Here is an 18,224-nt window from a genome sequence, read left to right on the forward strand (position 1 = left end):
AATTTTAAATAAAATAAATAAAATTAAATAAAATTTTAAATAAAATTTTAAAAAATAGTTACTAATTAATTAAAAATGGCAGCAAGCCTTTGCCTTTTATTATAAATAACATGTTTCATGAAAATCACTCTTTTCTAAAACAACAAAACATTAATGAGCAGAATGGCATTGTTTTATTTTATTTTATTTTTTTATTTTTTTTTAAGATTTTTAATTTATTTGACAGAGAGAGACACAGCGAGAGAGGGAACACAAGCAGGGGGAGTGGGAGAGGGAGAAGCAGGCTCCCTGCAGAGCAGGGAGCCCGATGTGGGACTCGATCCCAGGACCCTGGGATCATGACCTGAGCTGAAGGCAGTCGCTTAACCAACTGAGCCACCCAGGCGCCCAGAATGGCATTGTTTTATAGTTTTGTAAATCTCTGTAATATGTGGCTTAAGAGAAGACAGCTGGACTTGCAAGCCTTATGCACTGTGATGTGTTACTCCCCTTCTAGAAGACTCCACTCACTGTGTCCTGGTGAGACGAGCGTGGAGAAGGGAAATGATGTGTTTTGCTGTGAGAGTGGATTGAACCTGGTAGACCCCTGGAAGGGCCTTGGGAACCCCTGGGCGCCCTCAGACCATGCTTTAAAAACTGCTGACCTAGAGTTTTTCTGTGAGTCTGAACTGGGTCTCTTTCTTCTCTTGTAGGTTCTTGCTCCTGGTTGAGCGAGCTGGAGCCTTGGAGCCTGCTATTCTCCCTGCTGAGGTGAGCCCGCCCCCCACCCGTACCCCAAACCACTGCTTAGAGTTTTAAATTTGGGCTTCTGTGACCCATGAATTTTGTTTTGTTTTTAATTGTTTCTGTTCCCTGTGGCTTAGGGGTCGAATGTTCTGATTTTTTCACCCCTCCAGCCCACGCATAGATGAGCATTGCTTTAAGGAGCTGTTTGAACTTGGGGATTGCCTAAATTGGGGGCTTCAGAAGGAGTGACTGACAAGCTCCAGTGAGCATCCCTTAATGTGTTTGAAAGGCTATGAATCTTTTTAAAAAATTTTTTTATTGTTATGTTAATCACCATACATTACATCATTAGTTTTAGATGTAGTGTTCCATGATTCATTGTTTGTGCATAACACCCAGTGCTCCATGCAGAACGTGCCTCTTTAATACCCATCACCAGGCTAACCCATCCCCCCACCCCCCTCCCCTCTAGAACCCTCAGTTTGTTTTTCAGGGTCCATCGTCTCTCATGGTTCGTCTCCCCCTCCGATTTCCCCCCCTTTATTCTTCCCCTCCTGCTATCTTCTTCTTTTTTTTTTTTCTTAACATATATTGCATTATTTGTTTCAGAGGTACAGATCTGTGATTCAACAGTCTTGCACAATTCACCGCGCTTACCAGAGCACATACCCTCCCCAGTGTCTATCATCCAGCCACCCCATCCCTCCCACACCACCACCCACTCCAGCAACCCTCAGTTTGTTTCCTGAGATTAAGAATTCCTCATATCAGTGAGGTCATATGATGTATGTCTTTCTATGATTGACTTATTTCGCTCAGCATAACACCCTCCAGTTCCATCCATGTCATTGCAAATGGCAAGATCTCATTCCTTTTGATGGCTGCATAATATTTCATTGTATATATAGACCACATCTTCTTTATCCATTCATCAGTCGATGGACATCTTGGCTCTTTCCACAGTTTGCCTATTGTGGGCATTGCTGCTATAAACATCGGGGTGCACATACCCCTTCGGATCCCTACATTTGTATCTTTGGGGTAAATACCCAGTAGTGCAATTGCTGGATCGTATGGTAGCTCTATTTTCAACTTTTTAAGGAACCTCCATACTGTTTTCCAGAGTGGCTGCACCAGCTTGCATTCCCATCAACAGTGTAGGAGGGTTCCCTGAAAGGCTATGAATCTTAACGTTGGTTTGTATCTCTCTACATGGAGTGTCCCTTAGATTCTAGGGACAAAGTGGGAGCATAGTGGGGGATACGGGGCTGCACACAGGCCGCGGTCCTGATGGCGGGTGGGCCCTGCACTGAGGGGCCCTTGGGAGGAAAGTGATGGAGGGCGAGGTGGAAGAGGGCCAGGGCTCCCTGGATGGGGCCCAGCCATCTTCCTGGGGCCCCACTGTGTCACCAGGGACACCTGCCTCCCACGTAGAATAAGGCAGAGCTCCCTGATCCCCTCCTTGTGTGTGTTCACAAGTATTGTATTTTCCATAACAGCAGGAAATCGGACGGGTTTGTGACGGAGCTATCAGGATAACCATCCCCTTGCACGTTCGGTCTCTGGCCTTTTACCCTCCAAGTTCTTTGATGTGGATTTCCTCAAAAGAGAGCTATTCACCTAGTTAACAATGTTAACTAACTAGTTAGTGATGAGCCCAGGAGAACTTCGCATGGATGCATTACTTATACCTAATCTTGTGTTGGTCTTCCAGTATCTTCAGCTGGTCCAAAGTGTCCTCTCGAGTGCCATCCTCTCCCTATGGGGTCCACTGTAGGGTCAAGTCCCACACTTAGGGGTTAAGTCTGTGGCTCGACTTTGTTCCCACAGCCTTTGTTCCTCTGTGTGTTGGTGCATTTTGAAGTCTGTGGCCTGGGAGCCTGCACTTTAAAGTGTCGTTAAGTGGACAAGCATGTTTTCAGTGGCAAGGTACCACAGGTTTTTTTGGTACCAAGTATAAACTCAGCAAACATATGTGGATGGTGAGATGTCAAAACTCCTTGCAGGAGAGAGAAGACGACGGGGAATGAAGGCAACAGTAGCGAGAGGTCTGTTCCTTCTTGTGTGGGACTCAGGGGACTTGGCTGAAGTGCTAAGGACCTTGCTGGAGCCTGAGTATATTCTAATAAGGAAATAACAAAGAGGGGCATCATTTACTTGTCAGCACAGGAAAAGGGAAGTATTACCTGGGTTGGTTTAAAGGAAAGACTCCCTCCCTCTGCTCAGCTGTGCTTGTCCCTCCTGGTTCCTTGGTCCTTGCTCCCTCTGGGTGAGTAGTTCCTTCTGTTCCCGGCCTCAGGCCCCTGCGGGGCACGGGCTGCCTGGACCCCGCTCTGACCTGCCTTTGTCCCTTGCTATGCTTTCCAGCACCGTGGGAACTAGCTCCTGCCCAGAATGAACCCTGCTAGCTCCTAGCTTGCTGGGCTTATTCCTGATCAGGTGCATACAGCAGCTAGCCTAGAGGATACCTTGTCCAGATTAGTTTCTTTATGGCTAATTTGGATGAGGGAAGTTATATTGATTTTTCTACAATACGAGACTATGTAAACATTTATGACACAGGCTCACGATTTCAAGCGTACTGCATTTTGTCGAAAATTACATTCTTTAGTTTTAAAATTTATAGGTGTGATCAGTTCAGAAAACACAGAAATATATAAAGTAGAGCATCAATCCCCCCTATAATCTCACTCCCCAAAGGCACTCACTGCTGATAGACCTTCTTTTAAACCTGCGTGCACGCTCTAAAACAAAAAACAAAATAAAAGTGGGATTACTCAATTCATACTGTTTTTCCAGTTGCTTTTTTCTTACCAGTACATTGTAGCTGTCTTTTCATTGTCAACATTTAGGTAGTTCCTCCTTTTTTTTTTTTTAACGATGAATTAGCTTTCATGCATAGCTATACTATAATTTAACTAATCCCTGATGAAGGACATTTAGGTGCTTGTCGGTGCTTGGCTCTTATTAACAAAATGCTTGTATGTATATATAGACTTATACAACTGTTTCTTTAGGATAAATTCCTAGGAATGGAATTCCTGGATGAAAGAGTATCCATGCTTAAACTTATGGCAGATACTGCTAATTGACCTTCAGATGGATTGTGCCCTTTAGGATTCCATCTGTGACTCAGGAGTGAGCCTCTAGCTGGCACCAGCTGTGAATAATCTCAGTATTTTGTTTCTGTTTCTAATGTAAAAACTCTTTCATTGTTTTGATATTTATGTTCTTTTTTAAAAGAAAATTAATCCTGAAGTTAGGCACCTTTATTGGCTACTTGTAATTTTTTTTGCCCACTTATCTTTGGAATTATTGCATGTACCGATTTTTTTTTTTGAAACTTTATTCTGGATATTAGTCCTTTGTGACATGATACAAGTATTTTTGCAAATTCTCAGTTACTGTCTTTTTTTTTTTTTTTTAACCATTTGAGTTGCTTATGATGTGAATCCAGACGAACTCTTTAAGAGCGTAGCATGTAGTAAGGCTAGTCTTTTTTCTGAGTTGAAAATCCATTTCAGATGCTGTCCTAACACAGGTTATGATTATAGCCCAGGTCATCACGAATCTGTTGTTATAAGGTATGAATGAAGTTCATTTGCTTTGGTTCTTCTATTTTCTCTTGTGCAAGGATCATTATTCTCACATAGATTTATATGTAAAGAGTACGTTGCTTGAAATCTACAAATTTTGTAAGAGCATCGGAACTGAGGAGGTACTACACCAGTTTAATTGCTGACTTGTTGCATAATCTTAGAGGGATGGTTTTACCATTTGGTCTCCTCATTTTCCCATTGATGAAATTAGGACTCCTTTAGCCTTCATGAAGGCTTAGCAGCCTGTTTATCAGAGGATCAGGAGACTTGTTCTATGGGAGAAATCAGTTATTATCATTAAGGGATGAATAAGAAAAATTTAGGCTGAGCTCCAAATTCTGGTCCTTACCAAGATGAATAGGATTTTCCAGGATAGCTGGTACCATACTGGCCTCATGGTGTGTATTCAAGCCTTCAGATTTCTGATAGGAATTAACTCTTTAGGCATCTTCTTATTAGAAAGGAATATCTTGTTCCTCCTCTCTGCTCTCAGCTTTACCTTCATCCTTGCACCTTCTTGGAATCAAAATAAGTATTGGCAAGGGGGGCTAGGCTTCCTTTCAATCCTGTCCTTTTTTTCTTTTTGGCCAACTTTGTAAGGCCAGGGAGGTTCTAAGGCTCTAGTGGACCTCAAGAGGGGCCTCAGTTTATCTCCACTGACTTAGAGTGTACTTACAGGTAAATTTCTCATTGTCCTGCCCAGGTTTCTGCAGAGGCATCATACTTCTTAGATGTCTCTACTTGGGGGAACAGCACCGGGTGGATGCCATCTGCTTGCTTCTGGTAGCAAGGTGCCAATGATTGCCAGGATCTGGATGTCGAGATGAAGTCTGAACTGTGATGGTACCCAATCTTTTACTCAGGCTCTTAGACATTGGGAAATGCACTGGCCTATATATAAAATGTTTGGGTGATCTCACACCTCTTGCTGAATTTCATTTTTTGCTGCTTATACTCATGGGGTAACACAGACACGTTCCAGATTATGTTTCAAAACATTCCATTTCATATTCCATTATCAGGCAAGTTTAGAAAGGGTTAGCCACCTCAGGCAAAGGATTTTAAAATCTGAAGACCTCATGGGAGGGAGGCCATGGGCTCTCCCGTTCCATGCATCCTGGAGGTTGATTTAGTTTAGTGAACATTTATTGGGTAATTTCTGTTGGCAGAGCACTCTGTTAGGAGCCAAGGGAAACAAGATGATTAAAATGTGGTCCTTCCCTTTGAGAGTTTATGATCTGACAGGGAAGAAAGAAGCATATACAAATAGCTCTCATAAGAGGTTTGATTGCTATAATCATCAAATACTAGGGAAATACCAGTGAGCTGAGTTGACCATGGATCTCTGCACCCAACAGGTAGGTTGGCGTGTCATAGGCACTTAATACACATGTTTGAATGGATGAATGGATACATTGAGACACATACATTTTGGTGTGCTTTGTTCATAGCAGAAAAGGATGTATGGAAACAGATGATTTGATGGATTTGTGTATGATCGCATAGGGTGTGAGATTTCGTGAGGTCACCAAGGGCATAGGGCAGGCTGAGCAAGATCCACCGTGGAGCCATCCTTTCTCCTCCTACAATGGGGGCCATCCTGCTGGTTCCTCCTCCCAAGGCTGGGAGGACTCTCTCGAGCCCATCCCTTGAACAAAGTAGGGTTTGGTCCTTCATGTGACAGGTCCAATGCTCTGGTTTCTTGTGGACTGATTCATGCCAGTCACACTTAAAACTGCTTTGTACTTGGAATTCTTTTTCTTTCTTTCTATTTTTTTGTGAATCAGTCATTTCATTTTGTTTTTTACAAACCTGTCCTTTATTACAGTAGGGATTATTTTTCTTAATTCACAAGGTAAGATGCACTTTTCTTGATAACCAGGGATTTCTTTTCCTTCTCTTTTTCCAATTTCTTTTCTTACCATTAGGTTCTGTCTAGTCAAAGAAATGACAGTGTGCTTTGTGTCCATTATATTACAAATAATATTTCCCAAAATGTAACCCCAATCAATGTAATCACCTGGGAGGGACTTTATGATGGAGTGAGGCAGACCGTCTCATCTGCAATATATTTGCAGGCCATTCTCTCCTCTTCTCAGTAATTATTCTAGTACACTACTGCAGCTTTATTTGCTTGTTGTTACTACTATATGGTAGATAATATTTTAGTACTTCAGCTGTCCCATTTACTCTCCCAGCAGTTCTTTGAAGTAGGTGCTATTATCCACATTTTAAAGATAAGGAAGCTGAGGGCCTGGGAGGTCAAATGATGTCTCAGGGTTACCCAGCTAATCAGTTATGGAACCAGGAGGAGCTGGGCTCTCGGACCTCATTCTTTGGCAATGCCCCAAAGGCAGGTCAACTTCTGGAGAAGGCTAAGTCATCTGTTTCATCTTATCTGCTAAGAGATTGGAAGATGTGGTCTTGTTTTCTGAGAAGAACCAACAAGAAGAATTGGTGCAATTACACCGATCCTGTCCATATATCCATATATCGATTGCTCACAAAGATAAACATTTGATGTGTGAGACCAAATAGAATCCTAGCAAAACCTGACTGTGCATAAGATTAATATGAAACAATCATGGTATGTTCTGATACTCAGATGAATGTTGGGTGAATGACCTGTCCATGATCCCAACACCTGCTTGAAGTAGCGAGCCTCTCAAAATGCACTTGGCCCTGACCATCCTGAAAGCTGGACCTTTTCCTGGTTGGTCGAATCTTCACCTGAAGTGGCTTCTCAGTTGTGGATGACCTCTGCAAGGTGAATGGGATGAATAGTCAAGTCAGTATATTAGGAATTCCATTACAGATGGTTTACAGCACAATGTCTAACTTCGCGTAAGTCTTCTGAAGAGTTCTTATTTGGAAAGCATTTGCAGTGTCGTCTTACAAAGACACAATTGTGAACATTCCCTTACTGAAAAGCTGCGAATACCATCCTTAGTTTGTGCACCTGAATGCCACCAGGGCGCTCCCACAGAACACATTGTAACTTTGTAAGTTACATCTCAGCGTGGTGTGTTTTCTTTTCCCTTGTTTGTTATTAAACATTTCGCTGGAGGAAATATGTGTGGAAGATTTCATAAAGGAAGCATTCAGTGAGAACAATGGATAGTGTTAAGACTTTGTTTCTGAAGTAAAGTAACTGTTTTTCCTCGAGAGAAGCAATTCAGGGGTAATTAGCCATGTGTCTGATAGAGGTGGAGAGGGCACCGTCACATTTTGGGTGTCATTCCAAACTCAGCCCTTGTGCCTCACTCCTCTGTGGTCTGGGACGTTGTAGCATTGCAGGTCTTTTGGTCCCCTTCACACCTCGAGGCACAACTGACATATGACACAACTGACAGAAAATCATGGCAGTCATCGCATCTGTAAAGTTGTTTATTTGGAGAGTCTACACGTGCAGTGAAACATGCTAAGTCTTTATATTTAATTACCTAACAACTGTGAACACGTTTCTAAGATTGGATTCTTTTGATTTTCTCTTTTACACTCAATATAGCGATAATAGTAGCCAGCATTTGTGGGCACTTTCTTGTTCTAAGGCTTGTTGTGAGCCCTTGGCAGGTACAGTTTCCTTAAATGCTAACGGCTTCTGCCACTGTCTTCCATGCCCTGAGGATGCAGGGACTCCCAAGGACAGAGATGCCCAGGGCTCATGTATGCATGCATCTGGCTTTTAGCCAGAGTCCATGCCGGCTCCCGTGGATTTGCACAAAAACGTCTGGCAAACGGGCTTGGTGCAGATAATATAGGTTAGTGACAAGAATGCGAACGAACCTTTGTTTTAAATTTGGCCAGCGAGGGGTGCCTGGGTGGCTCAGTTGGTTAAGCGACTGCCTTCGGCTCAGGTCATGATCCTGGAGTCCCTGGATCGAGTCCCGCATCGGGCTCCCTGCTCGGCAGGGAGCCTGCTTCTCCCTCTGACCCTCCCCCCTCTCATGTGCTCTCTGTCTCTCTCATTCTCTCTGTCTCAAATAAATAAATAAAATCTTTAAAAAAAAAAAAAATTGGCCAGCGACAGGGTCTGCCACTCAGCTTGTCAGATTATTAGCTTCATGTAACCTGGGCAATTTCCTTGATGTTTGATGGGCCCCAGTTTTGATATTGGCAAAAAGGGTATAATAATCTATTGTAAGATTCTCATCCAAATTCTGTGAGGCAGTGCTTGTTACAACTGATCTAGTCATTTTATTTATGTCCCTTTGATTTTATCTGAAAAAGCAACTGAAATCTTTTTTTAAATTAAAAAAAAAATTTTTTTTAAAGATTTTATTTGTCAGAGAGAGAGAGAGAGAGAGAACAAGCAAGGGCAACAGCAGAGAGAGGGAGAAGCAGACTTCCCACTGAGCAGGGAGCCCGATGTGGGATTCCATCCCAGGACCCTGAGATCATGACCTGAGCTGAAGGCAGATGCTTAACCGACTGAATCACTCAGGTGCCCCTGAAATCTGTAAGACACTATAATTTATTCTCCCATCTGGGCTTTGTCCTCTCCCCACTATAAAAATCCATGGTCGAGTCTCCTTTTTGTAAACCTATGGAGAGAAGGAAAAGTGAGCGCTAAGGTAGAACTGGGGATGAAGGAGTACTAAAACTGAGGTGGTAAGTTTTTACTCTTTTGTGATCTTATCTGACTATTTCAGAGTTGCCTATTGTGAGAGGATTTTTATTCTTTCCAGGAGTGGTGTCTAGAAACGTAGCGCTGATGGCCTCTTTGTGGCCCGTCCTCTGCAGGCTGAGTGCCTGATGCTCACCCCCTCCCAGCTGGCTTTTGTTGCCTGCCTCTCACCTAGGCAGTGGACCTGACTTGGCCTAAAAGCCTTTGTTGCTCTAAGCAGTGGTTTTCACCCTTCGCTACCCATCTGTATCACCCAGCAAGCTTTTAAAAATACCAATGCCTGAATTCTAAAACTGATACTTAGAAACTGAATTGCGACTGAATTTCCAATGTCTGTGTTTTTTTTAAACTTCCCCAGCTGATTCTGATAGGCAGGGGAGGTGGAAAACTGCATTAGTGTGGGGGAGACCCGGAAGGGCCATATTCCATCGTTACTATAATGTCATTTTCACCGTCAGTCGTGTCTGTTTCAGTGATGAATGGAATCTCTTGAAAGTGGCTGTGAGTACGGTAGAATCTAGAATCATGTAGAATCAGTGCCCTCTTGCCCCCGCCCGTCCCTCTCCCATCCAGGCTGGAATGGCTCAGTGGGTCCCAGGTGTTCAGACAAGGTCAGGAACCCAGAGGGATCCGTGGAGGGGGTGACCACAGGGGCTTAGGTGCCGCCCGCGAATACGTTTGGTGTTCTTTGCCATTCCTTTGTCTATTGTTTGGCAGTTGAGTATGTAGGAATTATTCCGCAGTGTGATCTGCCTGCCGAACCATACTATTTTTAGGCACTAACCCACACAATAGGTTTATAAAAAGGCTATTGAACCTTTTGAGGCTCTGCTGGATTTGGTCTGACAAGGGCTGAGTTACAAGTAGGCTGTCCCGCCTCACAGTTCAGGCATGTAGGATTTTTTTGTTTTTTCTTTATAAAGAGTCTGAATAGCCTAAAAATACAGAGGTTTGGCGGTCTGTCAGGTGATGCTCTCCTCCAGTGTCCCGGCTTTCCAGACACATCACTTTGCAGGTGTTTGTTAGATTGCTAATTTTTATTTGTTCTTCTTTTCCTTTTAACATGCGCCAAAACGTGCATAGTTTGTAGTGCTAGGGGAAAAATGAACACATGAAGCATTTTCTTATTCTTGAATCTCTGCTCTCTGTCTAAAAAGATGCATTTTTCTCCATTGGGGAGCTCTGCTTGTCCGGGTCTGCTTATCAAATGGGATTAAACAGATAAAACTAGTACTAGATATTAGTTTAAACTTGTTTTTAAAATGACCATCAGAATTTGCTGGATTCTAATCCATTGTCAGAAATATGCATCACTCCATTAGGAGGCAGAAATATGAGTTTCCTAGTGGTTGTAATGGAAAAACAATCTCTCGTTGTAAAATAATGTGATGCCCTTAAAGTGTCCACATAATAGATTGGATATTATTTATGATTCTTTTCTTCCTTTATTGCGTCTCCTGCCATTAAAATGCCATAATAGGCAGTGTATTAGAATCACTGCCGTATAGCTTTGACTTTTTAGAGTACACATCTTCATAAAGACCATACCCAAACTAATTCACAATGAGGCACTTAGCCAAGTAAAGATTTTCTTTGGCAGTGCTTAGTGAGGGGATAGACTCTGAGCTATCTTGGATGACTTTTAGGATTGATCCTGATGATTTTTTAACTCCTTCTTTATGCTGATTACAAACTTATGATTCCTCTTACTCTTGGGATCTGTGTCACTCTATAGGGCGGGCCTGGCCGGTCTTGTCAAAGGGAACATTTTGATTTTCTTAGCTACATTTGGACATTTTTCCCCCTTTTCTTCTCTTCATTATCTCTCTGGGTCCCACGCCCTCCAAACCCCTGTGGGGATTTGTTGCTGACCTAGGGAGCTCATCCGTGTTCATGCCATAGTTATTCTCTTCGGGTGTCAGAGGGGAGCTGGAACAGTGGGGACACTCCGGGTGCTTGACTCTCTGGCCTCCCCTTCACCTCCAGCCCTGAAGGCGCCTATAATTTCCAAACATGCACATCAAGAGCAACCAGAGGTCTCTGTCAAACTATCCGTTCTCAGCCCACTCCACATGCTGCCCTGTGTCCCCTTCTGTCCTGCCCCCAGACTTTGATTCAGTAGGTTAAGGTGGAGGCTAGTAAATGGAATTTTCATCAAGATCATTCTAATGCAGTCGTCTGCATGGCCTGTTGAATGTTTGGGGACCACTTATGTAGTTCCAAGCCTCACTCTACCGATGAGACATTCAAAGCCCAGCAAATGATGAGGAACTTCACCAGGGTCACACTGGAAGACGTGCCAGTCCAACATAGAAGACAGGGATTCTTTACCTTTATATGGTGAATGTAGATGGAGCAGAAATGACCAGAAAGTTCATGGGGCTATATATCCTGGACACACATTAGTTCTCTATTTCGTGTTATTGGAGACTCTGTGTGTTGTGTCTCTGTGACAGAGAGGAGCATGGGATGAATAGGTGATCTGTGTACTTACCTAATCTAGGACCAGAGTCAAAGATAATGAGTATGAGATCCAGTTTGAATTCTTGTACATTGAAAGAATTGTTAGTGTATTATTTTACCATTGTTTTGGCCTCATGTTTGTGTTGAGTGGATGTTCCGGTTTAGCTTTGCCTGCTGATAATAATATAAGCAAGCTTCCTTGGACACAGCAGGTACCTAACAGGAGCTATTCAGAGTCTGGCAAGGAAATGCCTAAAACATACAGTCCTTATTCTGATCACATGGTGACAGACGCATATTTGCACATCCATTTAAAATAAACAAAGCTGACTTCTTAAAATTTATCTGAAACCTTATTCTCTTTTCTACTGACAGACAATTATTTGGAGTTGGGAAGATAATCTGTGGGGATAGGAGGTCATTGGTGGCATTTATCACAAAGGTCCAGGAATTCATTTTATCTGGCTGACTTTATCTTATTGACATGGGGATTGTGGTCTACCTCCCAGGGAACTGATCCATGTAGGGACATAGGGAATGATTTTTATACGTGTGCACAAACATGTAATGATCATGATGTGTTTGTCTGACAGGTGGTAGGTACTTGATAAATATTTGATGAATGAAAGTAATGCTTCAAAAAAGACTTTTTTTTTTATATATCTATCAAAATTCTAGCTCAGGATACTGCAGTTTTCTTATTTACTTTTTTTCCTCCTCATAAATATCTGGGCTCTACTATCCAGGATCTTTAATGGAATAATTTACATTTCTTATATCCCACCTTTTTATTTTGGTATTTTTCCAGTAATGATACCTCTCATGATTCTGTTTCCTTTGAGGAAATTATATCCACTTGGAAGCTTCCATTTCTGGCCAGTTTTAGAACTTACCACCAACACAGCCTGGGTCTGAGGCCTGCTTTGGGAGAAACTTTGCATCAAGATCCCGGGCCTCATCAGTGAACCTCCTGAAGGCTGGAGGCCCCACCCTGCCCCTAGCCTGGGCCTTCCTCCCCCTCAGTGCTGCCCCTCCTGCTCTCATCTGCCAGAGGCACAGATAGTGGAAGCTGGAGGTTCTTCCCGCTGACCATGTTGACCAAGAAGCAGTGACGTCCTTTCCATGAGGACTGAGCCATCCCTGGAAAACCTTCCCATTTCTGAGGGATTATGCCCTTTTAACGGGAGCTGTGAGTACTCCCTAGCCCAATAGGCAGAAGAGCTGAAAAAGAAGACTCCAGATTCAATTTTGTATTTCCCAGGGTTTTCTTAAAGGCCACTGGGGTACAGGGTTGACAGGGAAGAGCCACTTCTTTCAAATGTTATTGTTTGGTTATAAATTACTAATGATCAGATTACTGATGTCTTATTAACTGCCCAGTTCAGGGATGTGATTTGGGGTCCAAGGTGGCCAAGTGATTCCATCTAAACAGTTTTGTGGGAGAGCAAAACCCGGGATTGCTGGCTGCCGCCGTGAGGCCCCAAGCATCCCAAGAACCCTTATTTTTAAATGCAAACTAAGTTTCTTTGTTGGCAACACAGGGATCATTCTGTTCTGAGCTAATTCTTCTGTGGGCCCTGAAAGGCCAACGATTCTGCATGAAATGGAGATAAAGGGGTGGACGGGGATTAAAAATCATGAATGAATTAGGGGGAATCAACAGGAAGGAATTTTGTTTCTAGATGGATTTGCTGACATGTAGTAGGTATTACCCTCCCTGGATCACAGAACTTTTATTCCCCTGGTAGATAGATAGAGTCAACTTATACCTAATTCAAATTAGCCTCCTGTAGAAGCATCACAGCTGACTCCGACAATTGAGCTATTTCCTGATTTAAAGGAGTAGACAGAGATCTTCACTTACTGATAAATTGAGGATATTTATATTTGTATCCAAAGGCTTCTTGGCTTTGGAGGGGTATCCCTGTCAAAAGTAATATGTGTCCTGTGTATAATATCTGGGTAGAAAGAAGGAAATAAAATCACCCCAAGTACCAAAACCCAAAGATGAAAACTGATAATATCATCTTTTTTTCTATGAATTAAGTATGTCTATGTATCCATGTGTGGTTGTATTATGTAGCTGTAAAGATCCTATGTATATATTTTAATATATATGGGTATATTATAATATATTTAATTATATTTATATATTAAGGCATTATATATATATTGAAGCATTCTAACATTGCACGTCTCATTACCTCATGGGCTTTATAAACAGTGTTTTTATGCCAGAACATTTAATATATTTATTTTACTGAAGCTAGCACACTTCTTCTCAAGAACACAGACCTAGGGGCGCCTGGGTGGCTCATTTGGTTAAGCGTCTGCCTTCGGCTCAGATCGTGATTCCCAGGGTCCTGGGATAGAACCCCGAATCAGCTCCCTGCTCATCGGGGAGCCTGCTTCTCTCTCTCTCCCTCTGCTTCTCCCCCTGCTTGTATGAACACACTCTCTCGCTCACTCTCTCTCAAATAAATAAAATCTTAAAAAAAAAAAAAAAAAAGAACACAGACCTGGGCAAAAAGGGGTTGTACTTTTCGCCCGTGTAGTTCCCAGGCTTGGTGCCCTTGGCTGTGGAGCTGAAGGTATATGGTACCTGTTAGATCTAACTGGAGCCGATTGAGTTTATATCGTTATTTGCCCATATTGAAAGCGTCCCTCCTGTATGAAGATGTGGAAGAAAGAATTGATTACGTGAGACGCTGGTGCCCAGTGATAGAGCTCTGCATAATGAAAATAATTTACTCAGCCTGGCTGATTTCTGGCACAATCCCTGCTTTCCCATTGGCAGGCAGGAGGGCTGGTGTCTGAGGTTGCTTGGGCAAATTCAGACCCTCCCCTACTTCACATCCTCAAGACCACCCACCCACCAACCAGTGGGATGAGGACTCTAAAGTGTGAAATTAACACATCAAGTGAATTTATATCAGGGTAGCCTTGGGCTGGTTTTTGCAAATTAAATTTGCAGAAATTAGCCTCAGCCCTGCCAAGGCAGCATTAACTTACGACTGGTGAAGCCAAGCTCTTTCTGTGGCATTTCTACACTGAGAGAGGAGTTCAGTTGTACACCAGGACACTGAGTCTTGCTGAGTAAATTGTGGTCTGTTTGGTTAAACAAAACAAAACAAAACAAAAATGCAGACAAACAAAAAACAAAAAAAAAACAACTGTTGACCAGAAGTGATGCTCCTCAATAAAGCACGATTCATGTAGTGTAGAGGTTTGAAGAAAACATGCATGAATATGTGGGATAGTGCATCAACGAGCAGAAATGCCAGCCAACTCTTCTAAAAGACTTTTATGGGTGATATTCATTATTTGGCATTCAGAAAAAAAAATTTTTTTCATCACACTGAGATGGGGTCCATCTCTCAGAACTAATCACATTAACCAAGCTCACTAACCGGAGTATGTAACACGAGTGTCCACTTAGTAATTTATAGAAATAAATACAGTCATGGGGACCTCTTCTCAGTCCCCGCATTCTCTGCCTCAAGGTAGGCAGAGATCTGGAGGTTGCTTGGGACACTTGCAGTGGGAACGGGGGAGATTGAGGAACGAATAGTCACTGCATTCAGGCAAGGATGTCACGAGAGAATATTCCTTGTCTAATGGCTGAAGTGCCTTCTCTGGATGCCAACATTTGCTCCGGATTCTCCTTTTTCCACATTCCAAATGGCCGACCCAAACTCCGTTTTCAGATTCTATTTTGCCATTAATTAGGATACATACAGTCAGATCTTACAGGCCTTGGGGCTTCTCGCTTTTTAAAGTTTAAATCTCAGAGGGAGATCTTTCCTTCTTTCTCAGCTCTCCAGGGAAGTTTTATTATACAAGATGAAAGCCTACGGCAACTGGCTTTCCAGGTAGGGTTCTGTTTGAACAATGCCGTTAGGGCTTGTCACTTTTTCCAGTAAGGCTGTTCCTTTGTTTTGGCTTGCTCTCCATCCCAACATTGCTTTGTTGATATGAATATAATACTTTATATAAAAATATTCCACCTAATCATTTTAAATGTATGACTTATCTATTGACAGGTCACGTCACAATGTCTTGCTGGTACAGGGTGTTTGGCCCTATTCCGTTCTGCGCCGGCTTGCAATACTGCATTTAGCTGACTTTTTTGTTTTGTTTTGTTTTTGTTTTTGTTTTTGTATCTTCACTGAACCTGGTACCTTGTTAGGCAGGGTGAGAGAATACAAAATTGAGTAGAGTTCTCTGATTTCTCGGTTCTTAGTCTAATGGAAGACACAAGCATGTAGATAAGTAATGGTAGGGGCATCCGGGTGGCTCAGTCGGTTAAGCGTCTGCCTTCGGCTCAGGTCATGATCCTGGGCTCCTGGGATCGATCACATCGGGCTTCCTGCTCAGTGGGGAGTCTGCTTCTCCCCCTCCCTCTGCCCCTCCCACCCACTCGTGCTCTCTCTCTCTCTCTCTTTCCCCCCCCCTCAAATAAATAAATAAATAAAATCTTTAAAAAAAAAAAAGGAAAGATAAGTAATGGTAATATTGGGTCCTGTCTGCCAGAACACAAGAGAGAGCAAGCGTTAAGTCTTTTCCGAGGCAGTGAGAACACAGTGAAGACACAGTAGCTGGAGAAAAAATGTTCGCGGGGACAATCCAGAAGTCCATAGTGCCTTGGAGTTTTGGTTAACAGGAGGCCAGTGTCAGGGAATGGAAAGACTGGTTGAAGTCACCCTTTGGTAGGACCCGGTGTTCTGTGGGGCTGGGAGAGAAAATGGCATGCATATGAAGAATCGTGTAGCCCGTTGGCCAGAATCCAACACCTGCTCCTGCTGCCTGTGGCTTCCAGGTGAATAGCTCCCTCCACTCTTCGAGCCCCTTGTGTCCCCATTTAATGGGGAGACTGGCAACCAAATCTGTTGGGTGCCTTATGTAAAATAGAATGCCTTCCTCATGGAACAGGCATTCGGTGTGTTATGCCCTCCCATTCATCCTGAATGCGGGAGATGGAAACGAGACCAGATCCACAAACTTCTCCTGGAAACAAGACCAGGTCCACAAACTTCTCCAGCATTACCTGCCGTGGATTTGACAGGCACTGTGCTAAGCCAGCCTCCCACCGCCCTCCATCCCACTATGTTACTGAGCTACCCTCTTGAGCATTTGTTAATCTTCTCTGGCTGATGGAGCACAGGTGAAAATTTACCTTGGCTGGGTGTAGGATTTTCTCCCCATTCTTGCTTGACTGCTGCCCCAGAGCCGTGATAAGCGTTGGCTTGTGTCTCTTCTGGCCTTTCCAATTTCCTCCTCTATCCCTCTATTGAGATTTTGGTGTCTGGGTCTAAAACACTGAGTGAAGTGAACCCCCCCCCCCCGTTTTTTTAAGAGTGTAGTTTAACTTTTTCTGGGTAAATCATCTTATCAGTTTTCTTGCAGACCTAGTCTGACCCTGATATTCATTAACTTGGAGGCCTTCAGTTTGTTTTTGTAAGTGTTTGTGGAAGAAAGGATAGGTAAGATGCCTCCTTTTACAAAGCTAAAGTTCAGAGTTTCTCAAGTGCCATTGAAAATGGCTCCTGATGACACGGAATTTCTTCTGACTTTATCTTGTTTCTGTCTCTTAGTTTCTCCCGGTCTGCAAACTTACCTGTCTGGTTTCACGTGCCACGTGCAAACTTACCTGTCTGGTTTCACGTGCCTCCACTTATACACTGCCCGTTTGTAGGATTCCATCCCCTCCAGGGTCTGCAGCATTAGAACACGCTTACAGCATTGATTTTTGTCTTTGTGTGTGTGTTTTCAGCCTCCCATGGCGCTGCCTTGTCACTGAAGGGAGGGAAGAAAAGAAGTTTGGGAGCTCAGTCTTTTAAAAACATCAATGCGAGGAATTATTTGGGTCTCTTGGCTTAAGCAACAGCAGTAACACCACCACCACCACCAAAAAGCCTGGGGCTCCCTGAGCTACTGTAGAAGTTTGGGGGTCTTGGAGGGCTTAGGGCTGCCGACAAAACCCTGATCATAGAGGCTCAGTCGAGTTCACTTTATTCCTCTGTTAGCTCTCAGAACAGGCAGGGATAGCGGCTTTAAGAGGGTCCACACATTGAACTCTTGAACAGCCCAGTGGATCCTGAGTTCTTGCGGCAGACATTTCAGACTGCGGACACTCTTGCTATCTTTGGCTGGAATGTCGTCTCTGAGGAATCCTGTTGTTAGCTGTTCAGGGCTCTCACCAAGTTGAGGTGATCCTTGAGCTGTTGACAGTCCTCTGGGTTAACTCTGGCTTCTCTCTACTTCAGAATGCTCTTCCAGGACATTCTAGCAGGATCCAGGTTGCTAGGGAAGCAACTTTTCAGTGAATACCCTTGTGAGTTACCACCCTTGTGATGAATGGCTTTTTTTTAACCCCCATCCCTCCCCATACTTTTCTATAACGGAGAATTCCCAGAATGGTTTTGTTTAGAAATTTTTTTTTTTTTTGCGCTTTCTGGACTGACAATACAGAGTCCTCTCTCTCCTGCTGCTGTGTCCTTTTCAGCTCTTCATTTATCTGGGATTTCCAAAGACTGAGTGGGGTAGTTGGGTCTTTTTTGAATCTGCTGATTTTTCTGTGAAGCTGATGTCATAGTCTAGACCTTTATCCTTACATATGCAAATTATTAGATTACATTTAGCAGTTGGGGGCTTTGTCACTGCCCCCAGTTGGACTTGGTGAGAGCCTGTGTATGGCAGAGCAGTTTTCGGTTCTGCGGTCTGTGGCGTTTGGGTAGAGCACGTCTTCGGGAGTCCAGATGAGAAGGAGACCTGTCCTTGCTAGCCCACCTGGAGCTGTTACAGGTCCG

The 18,224-nt window shown here is 43.3% G+C and overlaps 1 protein-coding gene across 7 annotated transcripts in view; it reads left to right on the forward strand.

Annotated features, from left to right (window-relative positions):
* SIPA1L2 (signal induced proliferation associated 1 like 2) overlaps positions 1 to 18,224 on the forward strand; it is a 216,828-nt gene that overhangs the window by 49,378 nt on the left and 149,226 nt on the right. For all 7 annotated transcript variants that reach the window (XM_064594625.1, XM_064594628.1, XM_064594624.1 and 4 more), the window contains one exon: positions 693 to 750. The gene's annotated coding sequence lies outside the window, so the exon portion shown is untranslated. The remainder of the gene's footprint in view (positions 1 to 692; positions 751 to 18,224) is intronic.

This window comes from Mirounga angustirostris, unplaced genomic scaffold (assembly GCF_029215605.1).
Source record: "Mirounga angustirostris isolate CCGP_5_RB_7025 unplaced genomic scaffold, mMirAng1.0.hap1 SCAF_6, whole genome shotgun sequence".
Taxonomy (NCBI): Eukaryota; Metazoa; Chordata; class Mammalia; order Carnivora; family Phocidae; genus Mirounga; species Mirounga angustirostris.